The sequence below is a fragment of the Micromys minutus genome, assembly GCF_963924665.1.
Source record: "Micromys minutus genome assembly, chromosome: X".
Lineage (NCBI taxonomy): Eukaryota > Metazoa > Chordata > Mammalia > Rodentia > Muridae > Micromys > Micromys minutus.
Genome location: NC_137970.1, coordinates 32,434,869 through 32,459,457, shown reverse-complemented (window position 1 = coordinate 32,459,457; position 24,589 = coordinate 32,434,869).

Below are 24,589 nucleotides of genomic sequence, written 5' to 3'. Positions count from 1 at the left end.
TAAAAGCAATAAAGAAAAAAGGTCATGAAACACATAAAGGCAGACCAATTAGAATTACACCCAACTTCTGAACAGAGACTATGAAAGCTAGAAGATCCTGGACAGACATCATACAAACCCTAAGAAAACACAAATGTCAGCCCAGGCTACAATACACAGCAAAATTCTCAATCACCATAGGAGAGACCAAGATATTCCAGGACAAAACTAAATTTACACAATATCTGACCACAAATCCAGCCCTACAAATAACAATAGACGGAAAACCCAACACAAAGAGGGAAACTACAACCTAAAAAAAGCAAGAAAATAACTAAGCAAGAAAACCAAAATAAGAAAGACACACAGACATAATTCTACCTCTAAAATCAAAAATAGCAGGAAACAGCAACCACTATTCCTTAATATCTGTTAACACAAATGGACTCAATTCCCCAATAAAGAGACATAGGCTATCAGACTGGATACATAGACAGAATCCAGCATTTTGCTGCACACAAGAAACTCATCTCAGAGACCAAGACAGTCACTATCTCAGAGGAAAAGGCTAGGAAAAAAATCTTCCAAGCAAATGGCCCCAAGAAACAAGCTGGAGTAGTCATTCTAATATTGGATAAAATAGATTTTCAACCAAAAGATATCAAAAAAGATAAGGAAAGACACTTTTTACTCATTACAGAGGAAATTTAACAGGAGGAATTCTCAATCCTTAACATATATGCTCCAAATACAAGAGCACCCATATTCATAAAAGAAACCCTACTAAAGCTCAAAACATACATTGCACCACACACAATAATAGTGGGAGACCTCAATACCCCACTCTCATCAATGGACAGATCATGAAAGCAGAAACTGAACAAGGACGCAGTGAAACAAACAGAATTTATGAACCAAATAGATTTAACAGATATCTATAAAATATTTCATCCTAAAACAAAAGAATACACCTTCTTCTCAGCACCTCACAGAACCTTCTCCAGATTGACCATATAATTGGTCACAAAACAAGCCAGAAGCTAGAAAGAACCCAAATGTTCTTCAACAGAGAAATATATACAGAAATTGTGATACATATACACAATGGAGTACTACTCAGCTATCAAAAACAATGACTTCAAGAAATTTCTAGGCAAATAGATGGAACTAGAAGTTATTATCCTGAGTGAGGTAACCCAGTCACAAAAGAACACTCATGGTTTGTACTCATGGATAAGTAGGTACTAGCCCCAGAAAGCTCTGAATACCTAAGAAACAATTTACAAACCATATGAAGCTCAAAAAGAAGGAAGGCCATAATGTAGATGCCTTAGTCCCTCATAGAAGGGAGAACAAAACACTCATGGGAGGTAATACAGGGACAAATAGAGGAGCGAGGATTGAAGTAAAGATCATCCAGAGACTGCCTCACCTGGGGATCCACCCCATATGCAACCACTAAACTCAAGCACTCTTGCTGATGCCAAGAAGTGTTTAATGGCAGGTACCTGATATGGATGCCCCTGCAGAGGCCCTGTCAGAGCCATACTGATACAGAGAAGGATGCTTGCAGTTAACCCGCAGACTGAACATGGGGACTCCAGTGAAGGAGCTACAGAAAGGACTGAAGGAGCTGAAAGGGTCTGCAACCCCATGTGAAAAACAATTGTCAACCAACCAAATGTTCCACATCTTTCAGGGACTAAAACATCAACCAATGAGTTCCCACGGAGAGACCCATAGCTCCAGGTGCATATTCAGCAGAGGATAGCATTGTCTGGCATCAATGGGAGGAGAGGCCTTTGGTTCATGGAAGGCATGTTTTCCCAGTGTAGGGGAATGCCAAGGAGTTGAGGTGGGAGAGGGAGCACCTTCATGGAGGCAATGGGAGAGGGATGGGGAAGGGATTTGGGGAAAGAGGATACCATCTGAAATGTAAATACAGAGAATATCCTGTTTACAAAAATTAAATCAGTTACACCAAAACAAATAACACCAACAAAATATTTTTCCACTGCTAAATGGACACCAAGCTTTACAGAATCCTCTCTAGACATAGCTCTCTTTGGTTCCACCTCAAACCCATCAATGTCATGATTTCAAAGCTCAGTCAACCAATAAACAGCTTCCTCAGCTGCTCTGGTTCCTTTGGATTGTGGTCCTTAATTTTGAGACTGGACTCACCTCTTCCAACTTAAGTTCAATATGGGACCAAAACTGCCTTAAATGGCAGCATAACATTCCATCTTATAGTTCTTATTAAGCCTTTTAAATATCTAATAGACTACATTATTGCTGAAATAATTTGAAGTTTTATATTTCTAACATAGACATGCTTTGTTCGATGCATTTATTAGAAATTCAAAGTTTAAATGCAATAATTACAGACTGAGTTTTATGATTTTTTGAACACAATTTCTGAAATATTAGGACTCTTAATTTAAAATTTTTTCAAGAATGTCAAAGTCTTCCTAATAGAAAATAGCAAGAGTAGCTAACAAACTACAGATTACCATTGCTTCTAAAAGAAATGGAGTAAGGTCATGCCAGTGAGCACCCACAATACATCAACAAGCATGTTATCTGTTTGTGTTTTAAACCTTTCCCTAGGCAAATGTCAAATCACATAAAGCACACTCTTGCATTTCATTTTCTGTTAAAATTCTAGGTATGTGGCTTTGGGTTTCTATGGGTATTTTGGGTCATGTTTTCTTTTGTTTTTATTTTGTCCCAAGGTACCAACTGGAACTAGATTCATGAGTATTCAAACTCTTCCTTTTGTAAGATCAAATTCTCTTCTTTTCAAAAACTCAAAGCTTTTGAAAATCATGCATAGCTAACACCCTTATTCCTTTTTCTGGTTAAACAATAAGCTTAATTTGGTCTTAAATAAAATGTAGCCATTATTATGAATATTTTCATCATCAACTGCCTGAAAAATTTCACCAAAATACATTAATTCAAGACAAAGATTTTATTTTCACCTCAGTGTTGAGAATGGAGAAATTAGAAAAGGCTCTGCACAGAAGCTCCTCTGTGATCCACATGATATTAACAAAGGAACAGGAAGAACTGAGGATCTAGATTAGTGAGAAGGTCTGGGCATCCTCTGAGGAGGCTCTGGATATATCCTTTACATAAAAAAAAAGACAACCAGAAAACTTCAAGGGAGGAAGGGCAAAAACTGTGCATCTAAAATACTTTCACTCATATCTGGGAGCTTTAGTTTCCCATGTAGCCTATGCTTCTCAGTATGGCAGAATGTAAGTGAACAGTGAACAGGTTTCTTCTTTAGCAGTTCAGACACCTAAGGGAGTATTCCTGGGACAGGCTATAGAACATGCTCCTATTTTTTAGTATAGAGCTCACCTCTTGATAGAGATGCAAAGCAGATATAATTTATTTTTTATCTCATAAGTATTTGCTGCCCTTTACAGTTATACTTAGAAATAAAACATCTAAATCAAACTTATTTGGGTTGTGAGATGGTTTTATTCATTTGGACATGTCTATACAATAACAATCTGGAAGAAACATAGTCTTATGTGCTTATGGATGTTCCTTAATTACATAACAGTGCATGCATATTCAGTGTCTCAAAATCCTAGCATGATATTGAAACATTAAAGATGGAATAAATAATAACTGTCAAAGATAAAATAGCATAACATATAAAAAAATTAAGAAATTAACAAACTTTATGAAGTTAGGTTTAAGAAAACCAAGGTAGCAATTTTACAAATGGAGACGGGAGGAAAGAAAGGTTAATACTCCATTCTAATAGTCATCAACTTTGAAAGCTAAAAGACATTCTTTTGGATTCTTCAATAAACCTTTAAGGCTATCTGGGCTCCTGAAATTCAGCTTTCAGAAGAGAGAAGAAACAGAGCAGAGAATTTTACTGAAATGTTCTAAGGATTAGGTCCATATATAGGATATGTCAGTTCCAGCTATAATCATTTCATTGACGAATAACCCCATTAAGATGCAAGGTATCGGTGAACTGTAGCCTTTGGCTTGAAAGACACTTTCCAGTAACTCTCTATAGGGGATGGAAATTACAAATAGATGGTGAACAACTAAAGTGTCTACCATGATCCACAAGTAACTTTTATAATTTAGTACAATATCTTCCACACCACCAACACCACAAACAACATGAACAACAACACCCCACTGAGCCAGAAACCTGAATTAAAAGAAATGGATGAAGGAAAAAAGAAAGGAATGAAGAAAGAAAGGAATAAAAAAGAAAGGAAGAGGATTACAAAAGATTTAGACCGCCATCAGGACTCAGGGCCTACCTGGAGATTGCTGAGCACCCAGGGAAGCCTTGGGTGTGCTCTCCCTGCTGAGCCCATAAGTTGACCCCTACTTTCTCTTCACTGACCACCTGGGAAGAGACTGCCAGGAACTTTCAGGCAGCAGGTATATTGGAGCTGCTTGGGAACAGACTGTTCCAGCCCTCATCTGTGCCTAGACCTGGAGCTGGCCCCTAACTATTGGAACTCACAACCTACTCACAGAAAGGTGAATAACCAGAAGCAATGTTTCTCCTGAGCCCACAGGCCCACAGACCCACAGGAGAGACAAGTTCCAGTCAGAGACAACAAGATCACCTAGAATCACAGATAACATGATGACAAGGGGCAAGTTCAAGAACCTAAGCAACAGAAACTAAGAAAACATAGCAACATTTATCTTTGTTTTGCAAAATAAAGTCGTTTAAAAAAAAAAAAAAAAAGACATGCTGGTGGCTACTAGGAAATGTGTGAGCAGTTGGTAGATAATTTAATTTTTATCCTACTACCACTGGATTTTTTCACGTGATATATTCTGCTTATTGTTTCCCCTCCCCTAACTCATTCTTGCCCCTCCCTTAATAATTAATAATGTTAGGAATGATGCCGAACTTACTGATTTAATATATTTTAATTTAAGGCTTGGCCGAGGAACTGGATGTCAGTCTGTATTCAGTACAGAGACGGTCAACGTAGGATTTAAGACACATCTACAACCGTCGTAGGCTGAAGAATAAATGCAGAGACATCTAAAGCCCAAGCAGAAAAGCTTCTGCTATGAAACATCCCTGCTTCCTCCTAGAGATGAGCAGGTAATTTTCATAGGACACGATCAATTGCTGTATGTCATTGCAATGATCACAGTCCATGCTACCTGCTGAGAATAATGACTTTCCCGTCTCACTTCCAAGTTGTGTATAATTTCTGATTGACAGGATCTAAATTGGAAGCACAGATCAAAACGCCTGTTATAAACAGTGCCAATGCATCTTTGCAATAAACAGAACAAATCAACTAGAGACCCTCTGGTAGAAAATAGCACCTATGGAACATCTTTTGAATATCAACATGGGACATTATTTTTTTCCTTTTAAAATTTTATTATAACAAACAATGTGATGCATTTAGCTTATGCCCAATCTGTCTTAAATATATAGCAGGAATTTCTTCTGTACCTACAGTTTAAACATGAATAGCAAATGATGTGAGACAGACATTGTTGTGTAACATTACAGAAGCATATGTGTGTGTTACACACATAGTTTGTCATGATTGTACTTTTATTGAGTTTTATACTGATGCACAGTGGGAAATTGGGCACCACTCACTTACTTATTGAGTCAAATATGTTTACCCAGTAAAAAGGAATGTCTCTTGAGTTTAATAAAAAAATAAATTCTTTTTAAAGTTTTTCATAATAGTTAAAATTACATTCTTCTGAAACTGCAATATGAGAGAGAAAGCAAAGAATGTAGAATAAAAGTATATGATTTACATACCAAAAAAAAAAAAAAGAAAAGAAAACATAGCAACATCAAAACCCAGTTCTCTCACCACAGCAAGTAGTGGATATCCCAAAACACCAGAAAAAATATTTTGACTTAAAATCATACCTCATGTTGCTGACGGTGAGCCTCATAAAGCACATTAATAGTTCCTCAAAGAAATGCAGGAAAACCAGGAGAACACACATAAACAAGTAGAAGCCCTTAAAGAGAAAACACAAAAATCATGTAAAGAGCTACAGGGAAACACACCCAAACAGGTGAAGGAATTAAAGACAGAAATAGAGACAATAAAAAAATCACAAAAGGAGACAACACTGGCAATAGAAATTCTAAGAAAGGGATTAGGAGCCATAGTTACAAGCATCACCAACAAAATACAAGAGATAGAAGAGAGAATCTCAGGGGCAGAAGATACCACAGAAACATTGATACATTAGTCAGAGAAAATGAAAAAAAACAAAAAACTCATAACCCAAAACAACAAAGAAATCCAGGACAGAATAAATAGACCAAACCTAAAGATAATGGGAGTAGAAGAAAACGAAGACTCCCAACTAAAAGACCCACTAAATATCTTCAACAAAATTATAAAAGAAAGCTTCCCTAACCTAAACAAAAGATAACTCTGAACATAGAAGAAGACTACAGAACTCCAAATAGAATTGACCAGAAAAGAATTTCTCCTGACACATAATGGTCAAAACACCGAATGCTCAAAACAAAGAAAGAATCCTAAAAGCCATATGGGAAAAGGACAAGAAATATATAAAGGCAGACCAATCAAAATTAAACCCAATTTCTCAACAGAGACTATGAAAGCCAGAAGATCCTGGAGAGACATCATACAGACCTTAAGAGAACAAAAATGCCAGCCCAGGTTACTATATCCAGCAAAAGCTTCAATTACCATAGATTGAGAAACCAAGGTACTCCAGTACAAACCCAAATTTACACAGTATCTGTGCAAAAACCCTAGAAAGGATAATAGATGGAAAACTCCAACACAAGGAGGGAAACTACACCCAAGTAAAAGCAGGAAAAATAATCTTCTTGCAACAACCCAAAAGAAGAGAACTACAAAAAACATAATTCCACCTCTAACAACACAGATAACAGGAAACAACAATCATTATTACTTAATATCTCCTAAGATCAATGTACTTAATTCCCCAGTAAAAAGACATAGGATATTAGACAGGATACATAAACAGGATCCAGCTTTTTGCTGCACACAGGAAACTCAACTAGGGTACAAACAGAGACACTACCTCACACTAAATGGCTGAAAAAAAATCTTTCCATGAAACCCCCCCAAAAGCTATAGTAGCCATTCTAATATAGAATAAAATAGATTTCCAACCAAACGTAATTTTTAAAAAGTTAATGACACTTTTTACTCATCAAAGAAAAAAACCTATCATGATGGACTCTCAATCATGAACATCTGTGCTCCAAATATAAGGGTACCCACATTGACAAAATAAACTCTAATGAAGCTCAAAGCATATATGGCACCACACAAAATAATAGTGGGAGACATCAACACACCACTCTTATCAATGGACAGAAAATGGAAGCAGAAATTGAACAGAGATGCAGTGCAACTAAGAAAAGTTATGAACCAAATGGACTCAACTAATATCTATAAAATATTTTGTTCTAAAACAAAAGTACATGCTTTCTTCTTAGCACCTCAAAGTACCTTCTCCAAAATTGACCATATAGTAGGTCACAAAACAGACATCGACAGTTACAAGAGCATTGAAATACTCCCATGCATCCTATCAGATCACCATGGACTAAGGCTGGTCTTCAATCACAACAAAAATAACAAAAAACCCACATACACATGGAAGTTGAACAATGCTCTATTCAATAATATCTTGGTCAAGAAATGAAGAAAGAAATTATTTTTTTAGAATTTAACGAAAATGAAGGCAAAACATACCCAAACTTGTGGGATACAATGAAAGTAGTACTAAGAAGAAAACTCATAGCTCTGAGTGTCTCCAAAAAGAAACTGGAGAGAGCAACTTGGCAACTTGATAGCACAGTTGAAAGCTCTAGAACAAAAAGAAGCAGATACACAAAAGAGGAGTAGACAGCAAGATATAATCAAACTAAGAGCTGAAATCAACAAGTAGAAACAAAAAGAACTAAACACAGAATCACCAAAACCAGAAGCTGTCTCTCTGAGAAAATTAACAAGATTGATACACCCATAGCCAGACTAGCTAGAGGGTACAAAGAGAGTATCCAAATTAACAAAATCAGAAATGAAAGGGGAGACATAACAACAGAAACTGAGGAAATTCAAGAAATCTTCAGATCCTATTACAAAAGCCTATATTCAACAAAACTGGAAAATCTGGAGAAAATGAACAGTTTTCTAGACAGATATCAGGTACCAAAGTTAATTCAGGAATGGATAAACCATATAAACAGTCCCATAACCCGTAAAGAAATAGAAGCAGTCACCAAAAGCCTCCCCCCCCAAAAAAAAAAAAAAAAAAAACAGAGCTAGATGGATTTAGTGATGAATTATCAGTCCTTCATAGAAGACCTAATACCAATTCTCTCTACAAATACTATTGCACAAAATAGGAACGGACACAATACTATGTAACTCACTCTTTGAAGCCACAATTATATTCATACTGAAACCACACAAAGACTCTACAAAGAAAGAGAGCTTTACATCAATTTCCCTCATAAACATTGATGCAAAAATACTCAATAAAATTCTTGTAGACCTAATCCAAGAACACATCAAATTGATAATTCCCCATGATCAAGTAGGCATCATCTCCAAAATGTAGGGATATTTCAATATAAAAAACTCTATCGGCCATCTGACACCAGGAACAGCAGAGATCCAGGAACACAGGCCAGGTGCATGGGAGAGACAGGAAACAATCACTGACAACATGACTACGTATAATCACAGACAACAAGATGGCAAGAGGAGAGAGAAAACACTACCGCAATAGAAACCAAGACAACCTAGAAACACCAGAACCCAGCTCTCCCATCACAGCAAACAGCAGAATGCCAAACTCTCCAGAAAAAGAAAACTCAGATCCTTTGTCATACCTCAAGATAAAGATAGAGATCCTTAAACAAGAACAGGAGGAAAAGCACAAAGAAATAGAAGTTTTTAAAGAGGAAACAGGAAAAACACTCAAAGAAATCAAAGAACTAGAGTAAAATAGAACCAAACAGATGAAGGAATTGAAGAAGGAATTTAAAATGGAAATGGAAACAATAAGGAAAACACTAAAAGAGACAACCCTGGAGGTAGAAAACCTAAAAAAGAAATCAGTAGTAACAGATACAAGCATCTCTAACAGACTACAAGAGATGGAAGAGAGAATCACAGGGGCTAACGAGAGCATAGAAAACAAAGACAAAACAGTCAGAGAAGATGCAAAAGCCAAAATGTTCCTAATCCAAATATCCAAGAGATCCAGGACACAATGAGAAGACCAATCCGAAGGATAATAGGAATAGAAGAGGGCAAAAAATATCAACTAAGAGGCACAGTAAATATCTTCACCACAAGCATAGAAGAAAACTTACCTACCATTAAGAATGAGATGACCATGAACATAAAAGAAGCCTACAGAACTCCAAATATAGTGGACCAGAAAAGAAATAGAAGCAGTCATCGAAAGCCTCCCAACCAAAGAAAGCCCAAGTCCAGATGAGTTCATTGCAGAATTTTATCAGCCATTTATTGATGACCTAATACCAATACTCTACAAACTATTCTACAAACTAGATTCAGATGGAACATTCCTAACCCATTTTTCAAGGCCACAATAACCCTACTATCTCCCTACCTATTCAATAGAGTAATCCAAGTCCTATTCAATAGAGTAATCCAAGTCCTAGCCAAAGCAATTAGAAAACAAAAAGAAGTCAAAGGGATACAAATTAGAAAAAAATAAGTCAAAATATGAATATTTGCTGATGATATGATAGTATACTTAAATTACCTGAAAAATTCCACCAGAGAACTTGTAAAGCTGATAAACAGTTTCAGAAAAGTCACTTGCTAGATATAAAATTAACTCAAACAAGTCAGTAGCCTTCCTCTATCAAAGGATAAACAGGCTGAGAATGAAATTAGTGAATCAATGCCCTTAACAATAGTCATGATAGTATAAAATACCTTAGTGTGACCCTAGCCAAGAATGTAAAAGATCTGTATGACAAGAACCTCAAGTCTCTGAAAAAAGAAATTAAAGAGGACCTCAGAAGATGGAAAGATCTGCCATGCTCATGGGTTGGAATGATCAATATAGTAAAAATGGCCGTCTTGACAAAAGCAGTCCCCATAAAAATTACAACAGAATGACAGTAGCTTATGCCCTAAGATCAAGATTCAATAATTGGGACCTCATGAAATTGCAATTTCTTTTCTAAGGCAAAGGGCATTGTCAAAAGGACAAAGTGAAAACCAATGTATTGGAAGAGGATCTGTACCAATCCTACATCTGATGGAGGGCTAATATCTAATATATACAAGAACTCAAGAAGTTAGACTCCAGATAATCAAATAATCCTATTTAAAATGAGGTACACAGAGGTGGAGAGAGGAGAGGTCTGAGAGGCAGGAGAAGTGAGAGAACAGAGGGGGAGGGGGAATGTCGTTGCAACATGAAGCTTCCCAAGGACCAGCTAGACCCAGGTGGGATTTATTGGTGTTAAAAGGCTATGAACATTAAGGATTTTATAGGTCTAATATCTCATGTAGAAGGGCAGTTTGTATCTTTGTCTATTTGATGCAATCTTGCTGTGTGGATTGAGAGTTTAATATAAAAACCTGTATGAAAAAAAATAAAATAAAAAATAAAATGAGGTACATAACTAAACAATTAATTCTCAAGTGAGGAATACCGAATGGCAGGGAAGCACCTAAAGAAATCCTCAACATACCCTAGTAATCAGGGAAATGCAAATCAAAACAACAGTGAGATTCCACCTCACACCAGTCAGAATGGATAAGATCAAAAACTCAGATGGTGGTGAGGATGTAGAGAAAGAAGAACACTTCTCCCCTGTTGGTGAGATTTCAAGCTGATACAACCACTCTGTAAATCAGTCTGGTGGTTCCTCAGAAAACTGGATATAGTACTACCTGAGGACTCACCTATACCACTCTTGGGCATATACCCAAAAGATGCTCCAACATATAACAAGGATACATTCTCCACAGCGTTCATAGCCTCCTTATTTATAATAGCCAGAAGCTGGAAATAACCCAGATATCTTTCAACAGAGTAATGGGTATAGAAATTGTGGTACATATACACAATGGAGTACTACTCAGCTATTAAAAGCAATGACTTCATGAAATGTTTTGGCAAATGGATGGAACTAGGAGCTATCATCCTGAGTGAGGTAACCTAGTCACAAAATAACACACATGCCATGCACTCACTGAAAAGCAGATACTTGCCCAAAGTTTTGAATACCCAAGAAACAATTCACAGACCCTATGAATCCCAAAAAGAAGGATGACCAGAATGTGGATGCCTCAGTCCTTCTTAGAAGCGAGAAGAAAACACTCACAGGATGAAATACAGGGACAAATATAGGTGCTGGGATTGAAGAAAAGATCACTCAGAGAGTTTCTCACTTGGGGACCCACCCCATATGCAGCCACCAAACCCAAGTACAATTACTGATGCCAAGAAGTACTTACTGACAGGAACCCCTGCAGAGGCTCTGCCAGAGTCATACAGATACAGATGAGGATGCTTGCAGCTAAACATCAGACTGAACGTGGGAATCCCAATGAAAGAGCTTGAGAAAGGACTAAAACACCAACCAATGAGTACACGTGGGGAGACCCATGGCTTCCGTTGCATTTACCAGAGTATAGCATTATCTGGCATCAAAGGGAGAAGAGGCCTTTGGTCTACTGAAGGCACAGTTTTCCAAAGCAGAAGAATGCCAAGATCCTGAATTAAAGAAGGTGGTTGCAAGAGGGAGCACCTTCATGGAAGCAAGAGGAAGGAGAGGGGCAATGGAAGTGGGGTTAAAGGGGATAACATTTGAAATGTAAATATAGAGAATATCCATTTTTAAAAAAAAAAGCTTTAAATCACCTATCCCTTCTGCCATACTATTATTATACTATGACACTTGAATCCCAAATTTAAAATCTTGAACTTAATTTTCAATAGCTTCTTACCTCTTAATCAAAATAAATCCTTACTGGTCCATTTAGAATGTTCCAGAATATTCACCAAGGAGGTAAAAAATAAAGTGAGAAAACATGCCTTTCATTTTCAGGTAATTTAGAGGAAGCCAAGACTTTTCTTTTCGAGACATTTTCCCAACTAATACTGAAACTGTTGGAAGTGATTAACACCACTGATTTAAATTCTGAGTGAAATAATATCTAGGATTTAAACATCAGGTGTACATATTTCTTTAAGTATTATACAAAGAATATTTGTGATATTCAGATGTATTGTTACATACTATTGATGAAAAACATCTGCCCATACTTGCAATAATAACATTATTTTCATGTTTTCTAGGAGATTCTGGGTCATCTATACATCAAAGGGTTTATACTCATCTATTGGAGTACTTGCAAATATAGGTAGACCTTTAGCTTCTGATAAGGAAAGGCCAGATATTCTGCTAAACACTGTAAAAATCAGCCCCTCTACAAGGAACATTGAGCCCATCTGAAATTCCAGTATCAGGGTTGAAAAACCTTGCATTAGATACACTTTCTTACTATGACAGTGTCTCTCCAATAGGTTGAAAATTTCAAGTCCTTGACTCAATTTCCTGTACCCTACTCTGCAAGAACCATACTTATATTCTCTCCTGATTTTAGTTCTTTCCAAAAGAAGAGAACCTGAGACAAAGCTTGCACTCAAGAAAGTGACCTAGGGAGATTCAAATTTGGGGTGTGAGAAGAAAGAAATGAAGATAGAAAGTTATCCTAAGGGCATATTATTAAGCTATCATTTCTGTGGACAATTGGAATTCAATCTTCTGAAAACTCTCCTGAGGGATAATGCAGAAGATGCCTCACAGTTATCTGCCCTAGGGACCGATTTGTATCTACTGACTGCCATCCCCCAGTGGTCAGGAATTTCCCATGGGTGTTAAATCCCTGTGGGTTCAAAAATATACTCAAAACACATAAACTGCAGAGAATTCATGGATCAGATTATTAGTGTAGCTAAGGGAAAAGGTTTAGTTTCTACCTGCACACAGCTGCTCACCATCACAAGGAGATGGGGGGGGGGGTGTCATAGGCTGCAAGATATATTCAGTCCATTCAGTCTACTTATTCATTTTGTAATAGAGCATCAGTCATTGAATTCTCTCTGTGAATGCCTTTAATTGATGAGTAAAGCACAAGCTTCCCAAAACTTACTACCCAGATTTACAGACAGAATCAAGAGAGCAACTATCAGTAGTGAGATACTAGTCTACAGAGAGCATAATTTACTCTTCTGGAAATGTGCCATTGTTATTAACATTTTTTTTCTTCAAAGTTCCCTTAAGTAACATTCAGGATGCTCATAGCTTTCCAGATAATCACATTATGGTAGAACCTTTCTCCTCATCCATATTTCTTAAGACTCGGTCTCTAAGAGCCCAGGAAGAGGGGATTGGCTGAGAGCTGATGCAGGCATACCTGCCACTACCCTTCAGTACCCAAGATTCTAATCCCATAGTGAGTCCACTACTCCAACCTCCAAATAGCCAAATTTTCAACTTCTGGTCATATTGTGTTATATAAGATACTAGGAGAACACTGGCCATTCTGGGATTAACAGACCTGGCCCAGCTTTTCAGTGGCTATTGTGATAAGAGCACCATAGTCAACCATGGCTTTCTCTCATCCCAATTAAACTTACTCTCCAGTAAGATTGTATATCTTTTTTCCCAGGGAAAATATTATTTGTACCTACAATGGCCCACTGTACAAAAGAAATTCCTTTCATTTAATATACAGTGTGGGACATGTGTTAAAGGGCTCCTGTGTTGAAGGACTTCATATAAATTCCACAATATTACCTTACATAAAAAAAGAAATTTAAAAGAAATTTAAATCTAAAAGTATGTTTAGAGTAAAGAAGGCATACATGTCCCAGGATCTTGTTGGCTTCATGAAGAGGCATCCTATAGGGTCTAGCCAGTAGTGTGAGTTTCATATAAGCAAAAATACTCTGCCCCTTTCACTCTCAGTCTTAGAGCAAATGTTATTTACAAGTGACTATACACTCTGGGCACCAAGGTATGGTGATCTCAGTCCTATCTAGGTATAAGCAGAGCCTAGGAAATCCCAGCTGGCTATAATATGGAACCCAAGGAAAACTGAGCTTAAGTGCAATGCTCCTAGTTGGGAGAAATAGCACTAACTAGATTTAATAAATCATCTTATTTAGTAAGATGATAGCCTGTCCAAAGTATCCTTTTCTCATTTCTGAGAAATATAATTATTTATTTCATATATTCTACACCCTGTTCTGTCTTCCTAGTTACTGTTAAGAAACATAAGTTGGTTTTTCTTTGATGGCTCTTTAGTTACCTTTATTATTTAAGGAATATTATAGCCAACTTGTTCTTTAACATACTAGATAACATGATTGAATTTATGTCTCCAAAATTAACCTATAAGGAAAGATAAAGAATAGATGAGTAAGCATATACTGGATACCCAGTGAGAGAAAAAGGGCATGCCTGTCCAGGGGGATCATTTTCCTAGGTCATTACTGTGCAATCTAGTTTCCTATACCACATAACCATTGCCAAACGATGTCCCAGTGCCCAACTTCAGCAAATAGCTCTAAACTTGCTAGGAACTCACTCAAACTATTGTGTACTATTCATATCTCCTGCTTAAATCATTTTCCTTATTCTATACACACAAAGACAAACACAGAGTTACACTAACACACACACACACACACACACACACACACACACACACACACACACACACACACCAGTTAAAACATTCAGCTAACTGCACTGATTCATAAATAGAATGAAACCATTGAGGGTACACATTTTTAAGAAACTAGTTATACGACCATGCAGCCTCTTTAAAAATAATTTCAAGTCTAAGTAATTGATAAGAGATATTTGTCATCATTGCAAGGAAACAAGTGTTTGCTTTTTGTTGCTAAAATACAACTGAGAGAAACAGGAAGGGGCTAATGCTGACTTTTCATACTGTGTTGTGAATCAAGGAAGATTCAATGACAAGGAAAAAATTGCCTCTGTCCACATTTGCTCTCTGGCCACTACACTGTCTATTAATTTTCTGCCCAGATGACAGCAGGCCTCGTAATGTTTGTCTTGCCCTTCTATCTTTCCAAATCAGTTACAGCAATCTCCTGAAAAAAGGAAAGTGAAAACAAATGCTCAGAAAGTAAAACACAAACAAAGCTTCATTATCTAGACAGACATGTGCCATCATCAGCTCTGACAGCATCCTTAGAAAAGGCACAGCCCAAATGTTTTCCCCTCTACTCCTAAAACACAAGATACAGAAGGGGATGGAGGGAGAAGGAGACTAGGTAGGGAAAGGAAAGAGGAAGAAGTGGGGATGTAGGAAGGGAGGGTCAAGAGAGAGGGAGCCATGGAAGAGAGAGAAAATGTGTATGAATAAAACCATAATGCATATTGGGGAGTTTTTTTCCAAGTGAAAAATGCAGTAACAAAAAAAAATTCATTATGTTTAAACACAAATGGTTCCAAGTATGTTTATAACACAGACAAAATAAACATGAAGAACTGCATATGTCATTTAGTCTAGAAGGATGCTGCACCCAAACAGTACATAGAGAGAATCAATAATCACATTTTCATTCAGCTTGTGGTTAACAAATCAGATAGACACACAGGGCTCTCTAGGTATAATGGTGTGCTAAAAATAATCTCCTTGCCTCTTTATGTAACCAAAAGGCAATCTCATTCGGTTCCTAAATTTAGAGCCCTCAGCAAAGGCCACTCTGGTGGGGAAGTGGCTGGTGGTGCCAGTCAGCAGAGTGACTCATAGCTCTCAACTAATAAAAATTAAATTTATCTCTCACTGGAATAATGCATGAAGGGATACAGGTATAGGAAGCATTTTTAAGAGCCCTAAATAAGATAAATCGAGCTTTACTTTTGTAATTAGGGCAAGAGAAGATGAAAGGAGGACACTTAGTCTCAAATTATCTTGTAATAGAAACAAAAATTATATTATATTTATCTGGTAATCTTATGAGGTAAAAATCTGAAAGCATCAACAATACCAGAGCAGGCACACTGCTCCTATATGTGCATAAAGAATTGAAGATGGAGTGACAATTTCTGAAGCCAAAATAAGATTTACTGGCTTTGAAGTTTTCCATTAAACAGACATGAGCTTTTCCTCCTCTGACTCATTCTGCTTTCCGTCTCCTATACCAGCTCTCACATCTAGTTTATAGATAAAATTACATGTGTAGAAACACATACTACACAATTATCCCTCCCTCATAACTCACCAGGATGACTAAACAATAAAGCTGTCTATTGTTTGTAGTCTCTAATAATACTATTATTTACTATGGTAATATTTCCATTTATATAACATACACAGTAACAAAATAATGAGGAGAATTGTTTTTCAGTAATATCTTGCACAATAGTGGTTGAAATGTTATACTTTCCAGAAGTTTCCTTTAAATACTGAGAGTTTTGTGGTCAAGATGAAAATTATTTAATTGTTGTTAAGAGCTAAGAAAACAGCTGGAACTGACTGCAAATGTTCTGCCTTCTACCTCAGCGAATCTACTTAAGTATTTTGAATCCTTACTTCTAAAATGTCAATGGTAATAATATATCTAAGAGCAAAGTACTGCATATTTCAAGTGAAATAGTGTATACCAAAGTATTTTGGAAATTATATCCTACAAAATTGCTTGATATTTTTAATCCCTAAAAATTAGGTGGGGTATACTATTTATCAGTGTAATCCCTTTTCAAGAAATCAAATGTATTTAGGAAATCTTTATTAGAATAAAGAGACTAAGTTTTCCTACACTTACAAAGCAAACTAAAGCAGTTACCTGGTATTCTAAAAATGCTTATTGAAGCATTTAACACAGAGAAAAACCACTGGAATCACTGAGAAATTTAAAATTAACTAAGTGCATTGTTTATTTTTTTAAATCAATTCCTACAAACCAGTAATAAAATGGACAAGAACCCCAGATAAGTATGTTTGATGATGACAATGACATATTTTTACTTTCTAGGAAAATCTAGTCCTCGTGTCAAATAACCTGCCATATTGTCAAAGAATACTTGTTACTATATAATGAATTTCAGCATATAAGGCATCTTGTATAATGATGATACTGCAGACACTCAATGGCTGGCTCATTATAATATATGCTTACTATATACAATAAAACCTTACATGAGTTAGTTTTAAAATGTATATTTGCAATCACAATGCTCTTCTTTCATGTATACATCATTTATCTGGAGCTCATCAAGGAGGTAATTTCTGTCTTTGTTAATTATGTTTTCCTTGTGGAAAAAACACTTAATGTGAGGTCTACTGTGTTATACTGTTCAAGTGCACAAGACACTATGACCAACTATAGACATTATGCTGTAGAGCAGACCTCTAAAACTTACCAACCTAGTATGGCTTAATACCCGGTAAAAAAAAAAAAAAAACTTCTCATTTACCTTTCCCAGGACCCTTTGTAACTACAACTCTCTTCTTTGTTTCTGTGAAATGAATGATTTTAGATCTTTTATATAAACAGAATCAGAAAATGTAAGTTCATAATACTTACTTAATTCATGTATTTGTGTGCAAAAAAATTTGAAAATACATCCACAAAGGAAAAAGAAAAACAATCAAATTTCCAACTTGAACTTTTATTTATGCACCCATTCTCAAAGCTAATTTATTCTAATATAAGCATCTTCCATAACTAGAACTGAAGGTAAATATTCAAGAATAGAATCAAACCATATAGTAACAGCTAAAACTGACTATCTTCCTTGCGTTTTAACAAGTGCCATTCTGTACAAATATCAAAGCACTAGATCTTCCTAGCATCGCTCTGAGTAAGGACTATGATTTCCATTTTACTGTTGCAAAACTGCAGTGCTGAAAGGTTAAAGCCTGGCAGTCTCTGTTCTGCAGATGAGAAAATCAAACAGGCTCTGAATCTACACTACACAGCCTGGACCCTCAATTGTTTTTCTCATTTGGAAGCAATCCATAGGTTTCTAACCTTAGCTTAATCATAGATACAGAATTGTTCTAGATGCTTTTTTTTCTATTGAGGATAAGTATGACTTCTGGACAATCTTCCTTGATTTTCATACAACCAATGGTTGAGTATTCACTTATAACACAAAATGAAGCTCCACTAGGCTAATAAGACTATCTTCGTTTGAGAATCACAAAATGGAGTACTACTCAGCTATCAGAAACAATGACCTTATGAAATTCTTTAAAAAGTGGATGCATCTAGAGAATATCATCCCGAGTGAGATAACCCAGTCACAAAAGAACAGACATAATATGCAGTCACTGATAATTGGATACTAACCCCAGAAAGCTCTGAACACTCCAGAAATAACTCACTCATAGACTGTGTGAAGTTCAAGAAAAAGAAAAGAAAAGAAAAAAACATTATGCTTACTCCTTATACACCAAGAAAACTTTGACTAATTCCAGGTTACATCCTGTTTTACATGGACTTTATGCTCATTGTAACTAGTAAGATCTTAATGCACACTATCAAACCTTAAAAAAAAAGCCAAGCAATGACAAAAATGTATTCGTATACTTTTATGCAAAAATGCTTAAAATTTGTACATTTATCTTTGCTTTTTTTAAATAAAGTTCTTCAATTAAAAAAATTAATATATATACCACAGGATACTCTACTCAAGTGAATATTTTTTTCATAATCAAGTGCATGAATGTTTTTTTCTTACCTATGTTTCCTATTTTTGTGAAGTTTTTGATCTCCAAGTAAATCAATTAGGATTTTTTTCAGTTTGGTAAATGTGAGTCCACCGCAATTCCATAGCTGATAAGAAACTCATCAACCTTAAGCCTTCTCAAACTTTACAAGTATTTTTCTTTCTCCACAGCACTTAAAAATTATAAGAAAAGTCCAATGTTACTAATATGCTAAAAATACTAGCTAGCAAAAACTAATCTGAAATCTGATTTTGTCTTGTTTCTGTCACTATCTAGGGCTTGAAAGTAATGGTTCATTTAACTTCAGAACTCCCACATCACCATCATTAAACTATGCTCACTGGAGAAGAAGAATTCAAGAGATTTTTATATTAAACACTACACATCTAAAAACATAATCCTTACTAAAACAAATAAATTATTTCAAAATAGATAGAAATAGCTACATAAGAGGAAGCATGAGCATTTCTTTTGTTTCAATCAACATTACACACAAAAAAAAATAATCTTCTTCCAATATCCTCAGGTCCTGAAGGTAAACAGAGCCATAAACACAGTGAGAAAGTCTGCCATAATCATCTCTTTTTATGTATGCCTGCCAGTATACTAAGGAACATTTGTGACTGCTTCCTTGCACTATTTCACAATACTCTGCCAGCAAGAGTCATAAAAGTAGTTCATTCAGTGAGGTATGTCAGGTAGTATTGACAAACATTAAGGCTTAAAGGCATTTATTTATTGTGATTTTTATTTTTATTCTGTTTTGGAGGTTGGAGAAAGAGAGCGACAGAAGGAAAGATAGAGTAAGAACGACTATGAGAGAGATAGAGGGCAAGAATATGAAATGGGATGGATAGGGAGGTGGGAAGGATCTGAAAAGAGTAGGAGTTGGGGAAAGAATATGATAATATGTTGTATAAATATATTTTTAAATCAAAATGAAAGTATAAGGAACAATCTTTTCCCTCAAAATAGAGAAAGAAGTATAATAAAGACATAACAATAGAAAACATCAGAAAATGGTACTGGCAAATCAAGTTACGGTAGGTCTAGATGCATTCTTTCTTACTGAATGAGACTAGAGGTCGCCCAGTAGATGGAAAGTCTCCCAAATGCAGGCAGCAGCATCAGAGATTGTTAAGTTCCCATTTTAGGAGTCCCACATGAAGACCAGCTACACAACTGTGACATGTGTACAGAGGTCTTAGGTCCATCCAATGCATATTCCCTAGTTGGCAGTTTCATCTCTTTAAACCCTATGGGACCAGCTGAGTTGATTCTGTAGATTTTATTGTGGTATCTTCGACTCCTCGAGCTCCTAAAATCTTTCCTCCCCCTCTTCCTCAAGATTTTCCAGGCTCTGACTAATGTTTTGCTATGTGTTTCTGCATCTGTTTCCATCCGTTGATGGGTAAAGCTTCTCTGATAATGTTTATGCCAGGTTCTTGTCTACAAATATAGTAGAATATCATTAGCAGTATCAGGGGTAGGCTCCCTCTCATAGCATGAGTCTCAGACTGCACCAGTCACTGGTTAGTAATTCCCTCAATTTCTGCTTCAGCTTTACCCCATCATATCTTGTAGGCAGGAAAATTTGTGGGTAGGTTTTGTGTCAGGTTGGTGTCCCAATCCCTGGATTGGAAGTATTACCTGGCTAGTGGGTCAGAATTTGTATATTCTAAGTTTACCTGATACTTCAATAATCCCAACCCCATCCCAACCCCCCAAGGAAAAAGTTTTAAGTGGGGAATGAAGTGGAGTTAATTAGCTGAAACCGACACAGTGATAGAAGTATACACACGAACCAATGCTCTTTAACTGCTTTCAGTGAAACTTGAAAACTCAACAAAACCTATTGCTGTTAGTGATGACCATAAATCATCTGAAGAGATTTCCAATACATTCAAAGTTCAGAAGTGAAATAATTAGAAAGGAAGGGGATACATTTATTAAAGATTCCCATCAAATAATGAAAGTAAGTGAAATGTTAACATGTATATATCTCTAAATGGAAACTTTTTAACAAGATCAAATAATTTCTTTATAACACATGCCCATATACTTAAATACTATTTTTTATCCTTGAGAGTGCTTGCAATGCACCATACTAAAAGCTAAAAGCAACGCCATGCAATTTTTTTTTTTTTGAGAAAACACAAGAAAGGGCTTAGGAGTTGCTTTCTAGGTCACAAATGAGAGAGGAGTAGGAAAGACATTTATAGTAAGGACAAATTATCACTTTAGATATAAAGCCCCTGAAGTGATGATAACATTATCTAAGCTTTGAAATCTAAATCAAATAATCTTATCACATGTGAAGAGATGCTATCTCCAAATCTCTGAAATTTAAATCTCTGGACAGCTTTACTTTTGATTTTTTAAGATTGTAGTATCCACATCTAAGTTTTCAAGGGATGCTTAAAGGTCTCTGGAAAACTGTAATTATCTATAAAAATCCAATTCCACTGTGTTTCAATGCAGTGAAATCTCATGTGGGATGCCTGCTGTTATACAAGCACCTTTAAAGGTGAGTGATGACAGGCAGGAGATTTGGGAGGTACAGGACCTGCCTGAACAAATCTTCCTTCACACTTTAAGCTGGACGAAAAGTACCAAGCAATGTGATGCATTTTTTGTACCCAGCACTAGGAAGTTCAACATACACACATACACACACAATACACACACACACACACACACACACACACACACACAAACAAACAAACACATTTAGTTGAGTTCACTGTAAAGATGATTTTTTATTTCCTCTAAAGATTCAGAATACCTGTTCAAACACTGTTTAAGCAGAAAGAGAATTGGGCATTTTTTTGCTTGCCTTTGTAGAGAAATATTTTCTATCCAATAGGAGAATAATTACCTATATGACCAAACACAAGTACTTCTTCTCTTCCTTCCTTATGTTTTTTTACTTTCCTTCTTTCTTTCTCAAGCATCTATACTTTCTGTACAGGGGTGAATGTAAAGCACCATTTCCCTCATAACTATACTGAGTTACAAGTTGGAATAAGGCAATGGAAATTCCCCTTACAGAAATCCCGACTGTCAAACACTATCTCTTACTGAGTCATTTGTTCCTCTAACTGCCTAGAAAATGGCATCTCCAAGTGAACTAAATGGCATCTCAAGTAGCTTGAGAAATCTAATGTACCTCCTTCTACCACGCAATCTGTTCTCTTTTCATATGTAGCATTAGGCCCATTATCCTTAATTCCACACCCACACAGGCTGCTACCTTGGCAACGGCATCCCCAGATAACATTTTGGTCAAACCAAAAATTTATCCATCTCTGTGAGTCAAATGGGTGGCTAGTATAATCAAATGTATTAAAATCGACTCTCAAAAAAGCTATAAATGGAAATTTGCAAAAATAGCTAGAACCTCAGTCAGTGTTCACAAGGTAGGCAATGCATGTGTGGGGAGATGTTTTGTCAGCTGTCAAACCATTATGAGAAGATCTCCATATAAGCCAGTTTTGTCTACCCTCACAATTCAAGCAGCAACTGAAAGGTGCCAATGGTTCCAGAGGATTTTTCTGTTCTTTAGAAGAAATGTCAGTTTATGATCTCCCCAAAACAGATATAAGTTATTGATTTGGATACAATTTATTTTAAAAGCGGTCCTGAAAAGAATTCTAAGAAGAAAAAAAGGAAAAAATGAGGCATGGATGGGGTTTGTGGGGGGAACTTACAGTGCATTAATTAGCTATTCATTACTGTGAACAACTGGGACGTAATGCCACTGGTTATCCTCTGAAAACAATGTAGATCATATCTCAAAATTGACTGATATTTGGGGGAAGTCTTCCTATTCCTAACTTGAAGGCTGAAGGTCATTATCCTGGCTTCAATGTCAGACATTTGTGGTTTGATTTTAGACATTTGTGGTTTGACTTTCAAAGGGGACAGAGAGAGAGAGAGAGAGAGAGAGAGAGAGAGAGAGAGAGAGAGAGAGAGAGAGAGACAGAGACAGAGACAGAGAGACAGAGACAGAGAGAGACAGAGAGACAGAGATACAGAGAGACAGACACAGAGGCAGAGCCAGAGACACAGACAGACAGACAGACAGAGAGAGAGATTCTCCTCCAGCAGAGAAATTAAGAAAAAGCTGCTATTAGCTCCTGGAGCCATCTACAGTGACCTCCAGAGTCTCCACTGCAGTACTGAAGGCAACTAGAAATATAATAAAATTCCCAACCAATTTCATCACTGATCAATAAAATTTGCAAGAATTTCCAACATGCAACCAAAAGAACATGATTTGAAATGGGACAAATAAGGGGTTGGAGTACAGAGTTTGTTTTTTCAGAGCCTATATTAGGTATATTGACCTTTTTTTCACAGCTCAAGAAAAAATATAATCTATTCTCTAAGGTGACATTCTGACAATAACATGTATATATTTTATGTCTTTACAGAGCACAGAAGGGGTGGTGTGTTGAGAGGAAAAAGAAACTACCACATCAACAAAAAAAATGTCAGAAGTTTTACCTCACCAAACTTTCACTCAAGAAAAGCAGAAGCCTCCACTTTGCCTCATTGAGATGACATCTGTCATATATATACATATATATAAAACGCGTTCAAAACTATGTCCATCATACTATATAGAAGCTTTGAAAAAGCTGAGGAATTAGACCTTGCCAAGATATGAAGACAAGCATTGTAATGGGCGCAGAGAGCGAGATGTTGAAAACTGACATCTTAGATGGAAAGGAGAGCAGTAGAATAAGTAACCAGACACATTGGAATCTCTGGAAAATCTCTTTAAGAGTTTCTAATGGTGATGTAAATTATTATATCAGCAGGATTGCTTGCATAAGTCTGAAGCCTCTGCTAGACTCTAAAAATCCTTTATGAACCCATTCTCGTTGAGCTCAAGATGTATCAGGCACTATTCTACGCACTAAAGTAGATCATGTTACATACTATTGTGCCCTCATAGGGTTTTTGTTATGGTGAAGGGTTATACAGAAAGATACATACAAATTAATTGAAGAACAGTGGTCATGAAAGCTGTGGGGAGTATTATGCAGAAAAATCAAAAATCAACATAAATAACAGGATGAGGATGATCTGGGAAGGCTTTCCTAATAGTGGTATTTGAACACAGAGAACATGACAGTGAAAGGCTGCATAGTGAAAGGAGTATCTTTGACAACATGATCACTGAAGAGTGTTAAGAAGAATGTGAGGCCAGTGAGACTGGAGGATGAAGAGGTAATCAAAAATGGAAGAGGGAAGGTGTATCAGGCAAACCATAGGGTACAACACATTCACCTGGAAAGCTTTGTAAAGGACAATTCCAATAAGTTTAATCTGCATCTGAGAATGAGACCCAGACAGAAGGAATGTCTTAAAATTTCCTCAGATAGGAAACAAAATATGAGAACCACTGACCTCAGGTTTTAAAGGTCATTTAAGAACACTCACATTTTGTGAGGTGAGAAGCCACAGAAGGTTTTGAACAGAGGAGGAACATGATTTGTAGTTTCAAAAGCTCTCTGGCTGCTACACGCAGAATGGGCTAGCTGATAGGAATGACACAGCAAAAACAGCTAGGAAGCAAAACAATGACATTGATTTTCTCTAGCCTCAGCACTGAGCACATTTGCAGCCATAAAATTAATATCCCAAAAACAATCCCTATGCCCCAAACCTCCAGATCTGTGAATGGTTTAGCACCATGGCTCTTTCAGAGAATTGACACATAAAGTACAGTATGTTCAGTGAAATTCAAATTATGGAATGAATTTAGCAATATCAGCACTTCCAGATATGCATAACTAAAATTTGTTTGATTCCAATTG